Below are 13,206 nucleotides of genomic sequence, written 5' to 3'. Positions count from 1 at the left end.
TTATGATTTTCCACTTGAATAGAGTATTTATAGTTGTCATTTATCCTTGAGAATATCTTCGAGTTGGTTTAGAGCCATTTGAGTGTATTTAATGTGCATTAAATGCATCAAAAATAGGTTGAAAACTAGCCGTTACGCATTGTTATAGCCCAAAGTCCAAGCCCATCTAGCAAAAACCAAGCCCAAAAAAAAAAATTAGAAATAGAGAAAAAATCGGGAAGAAGACTCCCGATAGGAGTCTTCTTCCCCGATGAGATCTTGGTGATCGGGAGTCCTAGGACCTCCCAGAGTACTACGGCTCTCTATAAAAAGACCCTCCCCTTCCTTAGAAATCGATCATCGGTTCTCTTCCCCTCTTTTTCTCCCTGATTTCCCGATCGGAGCCGTGGTGATTTGTTTCATTCTCGCCATGATTGCTCACCGGTGGGGTCACCGGAGGTCGAAGTGAGTTCTCCTTCTCTTCCTCTCTTCTTTTCCCTTCTTCTCGTGCCTTTGTGCGCGACTGCCAGCGATGGGTGTCGTCAATTTTTGGTCAGAGAAGAGATCCCTATTTTGGTCTCTTCTTCCCTTGGATTTTCTGACACCGGCGATCACAACCGATCGCCAGCCTTGCATCTCCAAAATCAGGAGGGTGGCCCCCTCTGCCGTCGGCCTCCGCTGTGACGGCCGTGGCCTGAATGGCCCGACAAAGGAGGGAACCCGTTGGTCCCCTGTTTCGGCCAGGAAGAAGCCCGAGAAAAAGAAGAAAAAAAAAAGAGAAAAGAAGAAGAAAAGAAGAAAAAAAAAAGAAAAAAGAAGAAAAAAAGAAGAAAAAAGTGAAAAGAAGAAAAAAAAATTAATTATTAAAAGAAATATAAGAAGAGTTTTCATGGATTAGTCCAAAAATCCTGGATGCTGTCGTCAAATTGATCCATGTGGGGACATTGGATTTTAATAAATTTTAATTTTTTTTAATTTGATAAAATTTTGATCAAAATATGATATTTGACGTATCAGGTCCAGAGAAGGATTTTCAAAATTTTTAGAATTCCTAGTTTAGATTTTCTTTTGAGGTAAGTAGTGTTTACTTTTATTGAATTTATCTGGTAAATTATAAATTCTGAATTAAATAAATTCATGGCATGCTTGTGATTGAAAATATTTATTGAAAATAATTATTAAAATTATTTATGATTGAAATTAATTATGGAAATTATTTATAAAGTTATTTGTTGTAAAATTATTATGATGATGTTTGATCATAATGAATGATATGATTGATTTGACTCGAATATCATTTATTTACATTATTTTTGAAAATATTATATGAATTGGAAGACACTATGAATTGACAACCTAACTATGTAAAGGACCCCACCAATGGGGGCATATACGTTGGCAATTGATTGTCCTGAGGATTTATGTCGCCAGCGAGACCAGTGACATGTCGCCAGAGAGACCAGCGATAAACTGCCAACGAGACCAGCAGTTCTAAAGGACTTGGCTACCAGATGATTCGCAGTCCGCCGCAAGCAGATACGCGGTGTTATGACCCTGCCATAGGAAAAATATGGTCATAGTCATGGTTGGTAAGAAGAACTTAAGAAATTGATGAATTTAAGATGATAAGCATAATTTAAAATTATGATGAATTAAATTTTATATATGATTGATAGTATGATTATGATTTCATGAAATTACATATTGATTTTGTTATTATCAGTAAATCGATATGTATAGTATATTTGCTTGATTCATTTAGTTAAAGGTATATACTGCTTACTGGGCTATTTAGCTCATGATGAGTTTTATGTTTTTCTTTACAGATCCAAAAAATTAGCATGATGCAGGATTCTGGTTGGGAGAGCGATTAGAGATGGAGTTAGCTCATTTGATTTAGGATTTTTTTAGAATTGATTCAAGACTTTTATTTTAAGTGTTGACTTTGTCAGATAATTATTTTTCTTTTGGACACTGAGTTTTGATTTATTATTTGAACTAAGATTTGATTATTAAAAATTAAAAAATTATTTGCCTTGCATGCTTATAGGAAAAATTTTCTATGAGTATGCGGCGGTTGCCATGACCCTTGATTCACAATCTCGGATCGGGGGCGTGACAATTCATATGGTATCAGAGCATAAATAGATAGATAAAGATATGTAGAATAGAATGAGCGAGTGATGGGTAGATATTAGGAAATTTGAGGGGTTAGTTATGGTGATTATGATCTGACCTGTCTCAAGTAAGTTTATAACCTTATTAAGGATAAGTTATTATCTCAAATTTATCATAGGTCAAAATGCCTCCATGATGAATGAAGAATACTCAAGGAGCGGTAGGAGGGACATCAAATCCACTTGGTGATAACACTCCCCAATTGAATAGCGGCACATCTCAACAGGAGAAAATCTTTGATCTTACCGAAAATACTCCGACAGTACCAGAGGAGCCGAACATGACTCAACTAATGCAAACTCTGATCGGAGTAGTTCAAATTCAACAACAATTACTTCAACAACAACATGCACAGCCACGTCAGCATCCTCCACCGACACCTGGACATGGAGAACATCCAATGCAGAGAAACAATATCGTCGAGTTTAAGAAGCTAGCCCCTCTAGCCTTCAAAGGGACCATTGAGCCACTGGAAGCAGATAACTGGATTATAGAAATGGAGAAGGCATTCGCCATGCAAGAATGCCATGATGAAGAGAAGATCCACTACACAACATATCTGTTACAAGGCGAGGCATACAACTGGTGGCGTATACTTGAACAAAAATATGAACATGATAGGATACCACTCACTTGGGAGAGATTTCGAGATGAATTCTTTGATAAATACTTTCCTCGAAGTGTCAGAATACAGAAAGAGCAGGAGTTCATTCATCTGAAATAGGGGAACAGATCCGTTGCAGAATATGAAGTTAAATTCATGGAGTTAAACAAGTTTGTTCCAAGATTAGTTGAGATTGAGCAAGACAGGATACATAAATTTGAAATGGGATTGAAGACAGAAATTAGAAAATAAGTTATACCCTATGAGTTAGGTACTTATGCCTCAGTTGTGAATAAAGCTCTGATAATTGAGAGGGAAGTTAATGAAGCACATGCGGAGAGAGAACGAAACCAGAAGAAGAGAAATAGGTTTGGTGGAACTCAAGGATGAAATCAGAACAATAAGGGATCAGCAAAGAAGCCAGCAAATGATAAGAATCGTGAGAATGAGACAGCTAGATGTTCGAGATGTGGCCGAAGAGAGCATGAGTCTTCAAATTGCCCATGGAATACTGGTTCTTATTTTAGCTGTGGACAGAAAGGACATAAAATTGTAGATTGCCCCCAGAGGAATGAGAATAGACCCACACAAACAAAGGATGGAGGTCAAAGGCCAAAAACTCAAGGAAGGATCTATGCACTCACACAACAGGATGCTCAGGCCTCTAATGCAGTGGTGACAGGTATCATTCCTGTATCCGGTATTCCTGCTTCAGTTTTGTTTGATTCTGGTGCTACACACTCTTTTATATCCACTACTTTTATTAGACAACATGATATAGTATGTGAACCTATGAAAACTAAATTATATGTTGAGACACCAGTAGGTGGTATTTTGAGTACCGAAAGTGTGTGCAAGTCATGTAGTATCAGAATAGGAGAAAGAAAATTACCGACAGATTTGGTGGTCCTAGATATGCATGATTTCGATGTCATTCTAGGAATGGATTGGCTTGCTACTTATCATGCCTCTGTGGATTGTTATGGAAAGAGAGTAAACTTTCATATATCAAAAGAATTGACTTTCAGTTTTGATGGAAGTACAGGAATCACCCCTCCACGTATTATTTCATTTGTGCAAGCTAGACAGATGCTAAGAAAGGGATGTAGAGGTTACCTAGTATCAATAAAGAATAAAGAACATGATGAATTGAAGTTACAAGATATTCCTATCGTAAATAAATTTTTGGATGTATTTATTGATGATTTAATCGGACTACCACCAGACAGAGAAATTGAATTTACCATTGAGTTGGCACCCAATACTAATTCGATTTCAAAAGCTCCTTACAGAATGACCCCTATGGAGTTAAAGGAGTTAAAGGATCAATTACAGGATTTGTTGGATAAAGATTTTATAAGGCCTAGTGTATCTCCTTAGGGAGCTCCAGTCTTATTTGTAAAGAAGAAAGATGGTAGTATGAGACTTTGTATCGACTATAGAGAGTTGAATAGGAATAGTATCAGAAATAAGTATCTTCTACTTCGAATCGATGATTTGTTTGATCAGCTGCAAGATGCACAAGTCTTTTCTAAAATTGATCTTCGTTCAGGATATCATCAGTTAAAAATTAAAATAGAGGATATACCAAAGACTGCATTTAGAACTCGTTATGGACATTATGAATTTCTAGTGATGCCGTTTGGGTTAACCAATGCTCCAGCGGCCTTTATAGATTTAATGAACAGAATATTCAGATCCTATCTTGATAAGTTTGTTGTCATATTTATTGATGATATATTGATATATTCAAGGAGCAAATTGGAGCATGAAGAATATTTACGATGTGTACTACAAATATTGAGAAAAGAAAAGCATTATGCCAAATTTAAGAAGTGTGAATTTTGGTTGGATAAAATAGTCTTTTTAGGACACATCGTGTCTAAAGATGGAATTTCTGTAGATCCTACAAAAGTGAAAGCTGTGATGCAGTGGAACAGACCTACAAATATTTTCGAGATTCGAAGCTTTCTGGGAATGGCAGGATATTACAGACGATTTGTAGAAGGATTCTCCCATATAGCTGCATCTTTGACTCGTCTTACTCAAAAAGAGGTTAAATTTGAGTGGATCGAAGATTGTGAACAGAGTTTTCAAAAGTTAAAATAATGATTAGTTTCAGCCCCTATCCTTACTATACCAACAGGAGACGAAGGTTTCACAATATATAGTGATGCATCTAAAAAGGGACTCGACTGTGTATTGATGCAACATGGTAAGGTAGTGGCTTACGCCTTAAGACAATTAAAATCATATGAACAGAATTATCCAACACATGATTTAGAATTAGCTGCAATGATTTTTGCCCTAAAAATTTGGAGACATCACTTATACGGTGCGCAGTGTGAAGTGTTTACTGATCATAAGAGTTTGAAGTATATTTTTACGCAAAAAGAATTAAATATGAGACAGAGAAAATGGTTAGAACTATTGAAAGATTATTATTTAACAATCCATTACCATCCCGAAAAAGCTAATGTCGTTGCTGATGCCCTTAGTAGAAAATTCATGAAAAATTTGGCAGTTTTAATCACACAGCAAAGCCAATTATTGGAGGATATAAGAAAACTGAAATTAGACATCCGAATATATGACTCAACAGTACGATTAACCAACATGAGGGTTCAGCCAATACTCATTGAAAGAATTACGGTTGCCTAGAATGATGATCCACAACTAATGAAAATAAGGAATTCAGTGGAAGCTGGTGTTCAATCTGAATTCAAGATACATGATGATGATTCGTTGAGGTTCGAAAATAGAATTTGCGTACCCAATGATTCAGTACTCAAGCATGAAATACTTCAGGAAGCACATCAGACCGGTTATACAGTTCATCCGAGAGGTACTAAGATGTATAGAGACTTAAAGGAAATGTACTGGTGGAATAATATGAAGAGAGAAATCGCTCAATTTGTGGCTCAATGTTTGGTATGTCAACAAGTAAAAGCTGAACATCAGAGACCTGCAAGACTACTTCAACCTCTTGATATTCCAGTATGGAAGTGGGAATATATCACTATGGATTTTGTAACTGGACTACTGAAGACTCCAAGTAAAAATGATGCAGCCTGGGTGATTTTGACAAAGTCTGCACACTTTCTACCGATTAGAGTTGGATTTACTTTGGAAAGACTAGCAAAATTATATATGAAAGAAATTGTAAGGCTACATGGAATTCCAGTGACCATCGTATCGGATCGAGATACCAGATTTGTATCACAGTTTTGGAAGAGCTTACACAAGGCATTAGGAACAAAATTGAACTTCAGTACAGCTTTTCATCCACAGACTGATGGTCAGTCAGAGAGAACTATTCAGATCTTAGAAGATATATTGAGAACTTGTATTTTGGATATGAAAAGTTCATGGGATGAGCATCTACCTTTGATTGAGTTCGCTTACAATAACAGTTATCAGGCCAACATTGGTCTGGCACCTTATGAAGCATTATATGGTAGAAGATGTCGATCACCGATTCATTGGGATGATGTTGGTGAGTGGAGAATATTGGGTTTTGAACTTGTTCAACAAGCAGTCGAGAAGATTCAATTAATTAAAGAACGACTTCGGACAGTACAAAGTGGACAGAAAAGTTATGCAGATAACAGGAGATAAAAATTTGAATTTCAAATTGATGACTATGTATTTCTCAAAGTATCTCCTTCAAAAGGAATCTCAAGATTTGGCATTCGTGACAAATTGAATCCTAGATATGTGGGTCCGTTTGAGATTTTGGAAAGAATTGGTGAGGTGGCTTATAGACTTGCCTTACCACCTTCACTTGCAGGAGTACATAATATTTTTTATGTTTTTATGTTAAAAAAATATTTACCAGACCCAAGTCACATCGTGGAACTTGAACCATTGCAAGCTAGAAAGGAGTTATCATATGAAGAATATCCGATACGGATCATAGACCGTAAAGAACAAGTGCTGAGACGTCGCAACATTCCTTATGCCAAGGTACAGTGGAGTCAACATTCGGAAAGAGAAGCTACTTAGGAGCTAGAGGAAGAAATGAAGCAAAAATATCCCGAGCTCTTCGAGACTATAGGTATGAAAAATTTCGAGAACGAAATTCCTTTTAGGGGTGAAGAATGTTATAGCCCAAAGCCCAAGCCCATCTAGCAAAAACCAAGCCCAAAAAAAAAAAAAAATCAAAAATAGGGAAAAAATCGGGAAGAAGACTCCCGATAGGAGTCTTCTTCCTCGATGAGATCTTGGTGATCGGGAGTCCTAGGACCTTCCGGAGTCCTAGGGCTCTCTATAAAAAGACCCTCCCCTTCCTTAGAAGCCGATCATCGGTTCTCTTCCCCTCTCTTTCTCCCTGATTTCCCGATCGGAGACGTGGTGATTTGTTTCATTCTTGCCGTGATTGCTCGCCGGTGGGGTCTTCAGAGGCCGAAGTGAGTTCTCCTTCTCTTCCTCTCTTCTTTCCCCTTCTTCCCGTGCCTTTGTACGCGACTGCTGGTGACGGGTGTCGTCGATTTTTGGTCGGAGAAGAGACCCCTGTTTTGGTCTCTTCTTCCCTTAGATTTTCCAGCACCGGCGATCACAACCGATCGCCAGCCTTGCATCTTCGAAATCGGGAGGGTGGCCCCCTCTGCCGTCGGCCTCCACCGTGATGGCCGTGGCCTGAACGGCCCAGCAAAGGAGGGAACCCGTCAGTCCCCTATTTCAGCCAGGAAGAAGCCCGAGAAAAAGAAGAAAAAAAAAGAGAAAAGAAGAAAAAAAGAAGAAAAAAAAAGAGAAAAGAAGAAAAAAAGAAGAAAAAAGAGAAAAGAAGAAAAAGAAGAAAAAAAAATTAATTATTAAAAGAAATATAAGAAGAGTTTTCATGGATTAGTCCGAAAATCCTGGATGCTGTCGTCAAATTGATCTATGTGGGGACATTGAATTTTAATAAATTTTAATTTTCTTTAATTTGATGAAATTTTGATCAAAATATGATATTTGACGTATCAAGTCTGGAGAAGGATTTTCAAGATTTCTAGAATTCCTAGTTTGGATTTTTTTTTGAGGTAAGTAGTGTTTACTTTTATTGAATTTATCTGATAAATTATAAATTTTGAATTAAATAAATTCATGGCATGCTTGTGATTGAAAATATTTATTGAAAATAATTATTGAAATTATTTATGAAGTTATTTGTTACAAAATTATTATGATGATGTATGATCATAATGAATGATATGATTGATTTGACTCGAATATCATTTATTTATATTATTTTTGAAAATATTATATGAATTAGAAAGCACTATGAATTGACAACCTGACTATGTAAAGGACCTCGCCAATGGGGGCATATACGTTGGCAATTGATTTAATTGAGAATTTACGTCGTCAGCGAGACCAGTGACATGTCACCAGAGAGACCAGCGACAAACCGCCAGCGAGACCAGCGGTTCCAAAGGACTTGGCTGCCAGATGATTCGCAGTCCGCCGCAAGCAGATACGCAGTGTTATGACCCTGTCACAGAGAAAATATGGTCATAGTCATGGTTGGTAAGAAGAACTTAAGAAATTGATGAATTTAAGATGATAAGCATAATTTGAAATTATGATTTATTGAATTTTATATATGATTGATAGTATGATTATGATTTCATAAAATTATATATTGATTTTGTTATTATCGGTAAATCAATATGTATAGTATATTTGCCTGATTCATTCAGTTAAAGGTATACACTGCTTATTGGGCTATTTAGCTCATGATGAGTTTTATGTTTTTCTTTATAGATTCAGAAAATTAGCATGATGCGGGATTCCGGTTGGGAGAGCGATTAGAGATGGAGTTAGCTCATTTGATTTAGGATTTTTTTTACAATTGATTCAAGACTTTTATTTTAAGTGTTGACTTTGTCAGACAATTATTTTTCTTTTGGACACTGAGTTTTGATTTGTTATTTGAACTAAGGTTTGATTATTAAAAATTGAAAAATTATTTGCCTTGCATGCTTATTGAAAAAATTTTTTATGAGTATGCGGCGGTTGCCATGACCCTCGATTCACAATCTCGGGTCGGGGGCGTGACATGTGTTGCTCCTAGATTGATTTTGATGATCACAAAGCAGATTGAAGGGATACAAATAATTTTAAAATGAAAAAGTCCTTATGCTCTTCAAGGGCAAAATCATAATTTCACTAAAATTCTGATTTGATAGTACCATTTGGTAGAACAAATGATTTGAAATCTATTGGTGAAAATTTCATTGTGTTTGGACTTATATTTTTGAAGTTATGAAGGTTTGAAGTGCATGAGTCGACTCATGATCAACTCATGGCACTGTGAGCTGATTGGCACGCAAAAATTCTCCTTGGCACGCTAGTTTTCTGGCTTGGCACGACCTGTGAGTCGACTCATGAGTCGACCCACAAGGCATGAGTCGACTCATGAGTCGACCCCTGTTAATTTGAGCCAAGAATTTCCAGAAACGCATTCTCTGGTTTTTGCAACAGAGGTCAACTCATGAGTCGACCCCTGAAGCATGAGTCGACTCATGAGTCGACCCCTGCGACGGAAAATGTCAGCAACGGCTATTTTTTTGCCCATTTTAATTGCCATTTATGCTTCCTAAAAATCCTCTAACGGCTCTTTATCTACCTAAATTGTTTTCTCTTGCTTCTAATGCTACAAAATGCTTTAAATGGTGAAAGAAATTGCAGATTAAATAGCGGATCAAACATGAAATCAAAAGAGACGAAAGAGAAGAGAAAAAGAAGAAAAAGAGAAGAACAGAAGAGAGGATCCAAAATTTGCAAGAAAAAGCCTGAGATCAACGAAAAATCCAAAGAGAAAAAGAGAGAGGATCCACAATATACCAGAGAGATTGTGAAAGAGAAAAGCAAAATCTTTCAAGGAGAGAATTCTTCACGCCTATTGTTTCAACCTTGATCTAGAGATTGTTCAAAGCTTTCAAGAGATCTTCAATCAACAATCAACCTCTTCTCAAGCATTCAAGCATTCATCCACTTTGAGAAAATCTGAAAAAGGGGTTCTTCATTTGAGTAAAGCTTTTATTGTTATATTTGCTCATTTAAGGAGCTGTTATTGTATTAATCTGTGCTCTAAATTTTCTAACTCTTTGTGAGTTTTTGTTCTTGTGTTTGGAGGATTTCCAAAATAAGGAAAGGTTGATCCGAACCTGAAATCGGAGTGTTTTGGGTTTACTTGTACCCGAGAAACAAGTGTTCTAGCTTGGGATAGCTAGTGTCGGAGTTTCCGACGTCTTGTGTTCTAGCTTGGGATAGCTAGTGTCGGAGTTTCCGACGTTTTGTATTCGGGTTGAATACAAAGGATAGTGGATTAAAATTCCCAAGTGGGATCTTGGGGAGTGGATGTAGGTGCAAGGTTAGCACCGAACCACTATAAATCCTTGTGTTTGTGGTGTGCTTTATCGCTTTATCTTATTTCTTTATTATATCCTTGCTATACTGCTTTAGGTAATTAATATTGATTTAAAGCCATTATTTTGTTCTTCACAAGTTATCTGTTGGGCTTAAAATTTTTAGAAACCCAATTCACCCCCCCTCTTGGGTTGCATAGCTGGGCAACAAGTGGTATCAGAGCCGGTGCTCTAGCCCTTCTTTGATCTAACAATCAAAGAGCCAAAGATCTATGGCAACCCATGTTGGAACTTCTCTAGCCGAGGGGCAATCAACAAACCGACCTCCACTTTTCAATGGGTCTAATTACACCTATTGGAAAGCTCGGATGAAGATTTTCATACAAGCACTCGACTATGATATGTGGAGTATCATAGTGAATGGTCCTCACACACCCACCAAGATTATAGATGGTGAGGAGTCAACCAAACTCGAGAAAGAATGGGATGAGGTTGACAAGAAATTGGCACAATTAAATGCCAAAGCCATAAATGTTCTTTATTGTGCACTAGATGCTAGTGAATTTAATCGTATTTCTACTTGTGCATCTGCTAAAGAAATATGGAATAGGTTAGAAGTCACCCATGAGGGAACAAATCAAGTAAAAGAGTCTAAAATAAACATGCTTATACATAAATATGAATTGTTCAAAATAGAGCATGATGAGTCCATAACTGCTATGTTTACTCGTTTTACTGATATAATCAATGGTTTAAAGAGTCTTGACAAATCTTATACTAACAGTGAACTTGTAAGGAAGATTCTCAGGTCACTGCCAAGAACTTGGGAAGCCAAGGTGACTGCCATCCAAGAAGCAAAGGACTTGAACACTCTACCTCTAGAAGAGCTTCTTGGATCCTTGATGACTCATGAACTTAGCATGAAGCAACATCAAGAGGATGAAGTCAAAAAGAAAAGAACCATTGCCCTCAAATCCATAACTTCGCCTGATTATGAAACGGATGACTCTGAAGATGAAGATCAGGATGAAGAGATGGCTCTCATCATCCGAAAATTTAAGAAGTTTCTAAGAAAAAGGAAACAGGGGATGAGAAAGAAATTCACAAAAGGGGATCAAAGCAAAGAAAAGGAGAAAGATCAAACCCCTATATGCTACGAGTGCAAGAAGCCAGGACATTTCAGATCCGAATGTCCACAATTGAAGAAAGGTCCAAAGAAGTTCAAAAAGAAGGCAATGATGGCGACCTGGAGTGCGAGTGATGACTCAAGCTCCGACGAGAAAACCTCAACAGAACAAGCCAATCTGTGCCTGATGGCACATGAAAATGAGGTAACTTCTGAATCCACTAGTAAATTTACTTTTGAAGAATTGCATGAAGCATTCTATGATTCAATTGATGAGTTAAAGAAACTAGGGAAGAAAAACAAAGAGCTGAAATTGAAAAATCAGTCCTTAGTGAAACAAGCTGAAAATCTTTCAATTGAAAAATTCACCTTGATTCAAGAAAATCAAAACTTAAAGGATGAAATGAACAAGCTGAAATCTATAGTAGATAAGTTCACCTTAAGTTCAAACAAGCTAAATATGATCCTTGATAATCAAAAAGCTATATATGATAAGGCTGGACTTGGATATAAACCCCTGAAGAAACAAAAATTTCTGAAGGATATTTATGCAAATTATTCAAGCAAAAAGTCTACAAATATTACTTGTTTTAAATGTGGAAGAATAGGACATAAATCATACACATGTCTTATTAACAAATATGCAAACACAAAGAAAATATGGGTTCCAAAAGGAACCATTCTGACTAACCTGAAAGGACCCAAGAAAGCTTGGGTACCTAAGACAGAAACTTGATCTGTGCTTGCAGGTGTGTCTAGCATCCCAAGAAGGAAACAGGAAATGGTATCTTGACAGCGGATGCTCGAGACACATGACTGGTGATGAATCACAATTCATCACGCTTGATGCTAAGGATGGAGGGATGGTTACCTTTGGAGATAATGGAAAAGGAAAGATCATCGGGATAGGTAACATTGGTATCACTCCCTCCAAATACATTGAGAATGTTTTACTAGTTAAAGGTTTAAAGCATAACTTACTTAGCATTAGTCAATTCTGTGATAAAGGGTATAAAGTAAGTTTTGAATCATCTGTTTGCATTGTGACAAGTCCTATTAACGATGGCATTAAATTTATAGGACATAGGCATGGCAATGTTTATATGGTAGACTTGAATGATTTAACTAAATTAGACATGCAATGCCTAGTTTCCTTAACTGCTAAAATAAATGAGACTAGTTGGCTGTGGCATCGTAGACTTGCACATATTAGCATGCATTCTCTTTCAAAATTAATTAAAAAGGATTTAGTTCTCGGTTTGCCAAAACTGAAATTTGAAAAGGATAGAATTTGTGATGCAAGCCAATTAGGCAAACAAACTAGAGTTTCATTTAAATCCAAAAATACTATTTCAACTTCTAGACCTTTAGAGCTCTTACATATGGATTTATTTGGACCAACTAGAACCACTAGTCTAGGAGGAAAACGATATGGATTTGTAATAATTGATGATTACTCTCATTTTACTTGAGTTTTCTTTTTGGCTCACAAAAATGAAACTTTTCATACTTTCACTAAATTTCATCGAAAAGTCTCTAATGAAAAAGGTTTTTCAATTCAAAATATTAGAAGTGATCATGGAACTGAATTTGAAAATCAAGATTTTGAAAATTTTTGTGATGAAAATGGAATTGGCCATAACTTCTCTGCTCCAAGGACACCCCAACAGAATGGGATAGTTGAAAGAAAAAACAGAACCTTAGAAGAAATGGCCCGTACCATGCTTTGTGAAAGCAACCTTCCAAGATATTTTTGGGCGGAAGCTATTAACACAGCATGTTACATTTTAAATCGTGCTTTAATTAGACAATTTTTAAAGAAAACCCCCTATGAACTTTGGAAAAGAAGAAAACCAAATATTGCATATTTTCATATTTTTGGTTGCCGATGTTTTGTATTAAATAATGGCAAAGAAAAACTTGGTAAATTTGATGCAAAATCAGATGAAGCAATTCTTCTAGGT

The 13,206-nt window shown here is 36.6% G+C and overlaps 1 pseudogene; it reads left to right on the top strand.

Annotated features, from left to right (window-relative positions):
- Nucleotides 1-511: 511 nt before the first annotated feature.
- Nucleotides 512-13,206, top strand: part of LOC140853775 (uncharacterized) — a 52,704-nt pseudogene continuing 40,009 nt past the window's right edge.

The sequence above is a fragment of the Elaeis guineensis genome, chromosome 14 (genome assembly GCF_000442705.2).
Source record: "Elaeis guineensis isolate ETL-2024a chromosome 14, EG11, whole genome shotgun sequence".
NCBI lineage: Eukaryota > Viridiplantae > Streptophyta > Magnoliopsida > Arecales > Arecaceae > Elaeis > Elaeis guineensis.
This window is presented reverse-complemented; position numbering and strand designations above follow the sequence as displayed.